The sequence below is a fragment of the Humulus lupulus genome, chromosome 2 (assembly GCF_963169125.1).
Source record: "Humulus lupulus chromosome 2, drHumLupu1.1, whole genome shotgun sequence".
Classification (NCBI taxonomy): Eukaryota; Viridiplantae; Streptophyta; class Magnoliopsida; order Rosales; family Cannabaceae; genus Humulus; species Humulus lupulus.
Genome location: NC_084794.1, coordinates 109,333,874 through 109,335,912, shown reverse-complemented (window position 1 = coordinate 109,335,912; position 2,039 = coordinate 109,333,874). Strand labels below are relative to the sequence as shown.

Genomic DNA, 2,039 nt, shown 5'->3' with positions numbered 1-2,039 from the left:
TTTAATTGGATTAATTCTCTATTTAATATTGGAAATAATACAGCATAAATACTTGTAGTTTTCAATTTATTACACTTATATACTCAATTTTTTTTTACGGGAAATACCCAACTTTATATTTTGGGTGCAATATTACGACCAACTCCGTTAAGCCTAGTACGCAGTAACTTGCAACCATGTGTCTCAATATTATTGGTCCATGAATATTTAAAAAAAAAATACTTAGTAATTGATTTCAAAACAAGAAAAAATAGTTAAAAACCTATTTTAATTAATGAAAACTGCAATAAATATTTTTAATTAAAAAGACCAAATTAAATTGAATATTTTTTTCTTTCTTTCTTTTCTTTTCTCTCCTGACGTTTTTCTCACCTCCGTTTTATTTTTCTTCTTCTACATCTTCTTCCTTGTACCAATTTCTCCTCTCCTTTTTCTCCATCTTCTTCCTCTCCCCTCTTCTTCTTTGACCAGCAAGAACATAGTGGTTTTAGATCTGATCTAGTGGCATGGGAGATGTGATTTTAGATCTGCACCTCCATAACCATGCCGCTGGTGACCATGGAGGCAGATGTGGACCACGACTTCAGCGACGAACTTTAGTGATCTTCCTTGTTCTAGGGTTTGGGTTTGAATTGGGCTCAAAATTCGAGGCTTCAAATATTTACCACCAATTATGTAAGATACATGTTACACGTCATCAATATCATTTATAATCTGGGTTTGGTTTGAATAATTCGGTTTTGATTTTGTTTGTTCTAGGTTTGATTTTGAATTGATTTAATACGATTTTTCACTCCATTTATTGAATTAAAAATGTGATTTTATTCTTGGTGATAATGAGTGCTTGTGGTAGTTTTGGTTTTAATGATAGGTGGTTTTAAATTTGGGTTGGATGTATGAAGGTAATGAGTTCCTGGTGGTTATGGAAGGTGAGGAAGAAGAGAAGAACCGTGGGAGTTATTTTGTTTAATTTTTATTAATTAAATATATATTTTTTAATTTTAAAATAAATTAAAAAGTCTTTCTGTAAATAAAAAAATTGTGTGGACAAATAATATTGTAACACGTAATTGCCTAGTCACTCTCTACTACACTTAACGGAGTTGGTAATAATGATTGCACCCGAAACGTAACCTTGTGTATTTTTCGTAAAAATTAGCTTGGATATACAAGGGTGTGATAGGTTCGTGATTAGAAAACTGTATTTTTGAAAAGTGTATTCTGAAATGAAAATCTGAATTTAGTGACTAAAAATATGTTTTTGAAAATGTGATTGGTTCAATGTCAGTAAATTGTTTTTGAGTTTTAAAAATATTAAATCTGTGATTGATATTAAATTTGAAAATATAACCGAAACTAAAATATGTGGGATTTCGGAAAATAATTTTATAAAACTGAGAAAACAAGTTTTTCTCGTTTTCTAAATTATAACACAATATTAAAATTCTGATTAGGATACAGTTTTCAAAAACACCATACCAATCATATATTTTAGTAGGTCCACTCATTTTGAGTTTTTGAAAACATAAAATCAAATCTAAATCTAATACCAATCACACTCTAAGTGTAATGAATGTAAAATTATAGGTATTTATGTCACATTTTTTCCTTCATTATTAATTAAAGGGTCTTTTGGAAAAAATGACTTATTTTTTAAATTTATTTTACACTTTAATTTAGTTTTGATTATTATTTGCAAAAAGGCCTCTCATAATTAAGACAGACAGCTAGTCAAAAAATTTAGATAACTAGTAAAAAAATTCAGGCAATCGATCAAAATTTTTAGATAGATGGTTGAAACATCTGGACAACTAATCAAATTTTTAGACTAATACAATTTTGCAAAAAATAATCAAAAATAGGTCAGAGTGCAAAATTCCTTAAAAATAGATATTCTCACCAATTTCTCTTAATTCAAATTGTATTAATTAAATAAAATAAAACCCTAATATGATAATATATATAGATATTATTCTCTTTTGAGTCGGTAGACTAAATCATGCACTCTAATCATTCTTATGAAGTATAAACACATGAGA

At 28.2% G+C, this 2,039-nt stretch overlaps 1 long non-coding RNA gene across 1 annotated transcript; it reads left to right on the top strand.

Annotated features, from left to right (window-relative positions):
* The first annotated feature begins 222 nt into the window (after positions 1 to 222).
* On the top strand, positions 223 to 991 carry LOC133816241 (uncharacterized). The gene is made up of 2 exons (XR_009885103.1): positions 223 to 675; positions 872 to 991. It is a non-coding gene; the product is annotated as an uncharacterized LOC133816241 (long non-coding RNA).
* Positions 992 to 2,039: the final 1,048 nt, after the last annotated feature.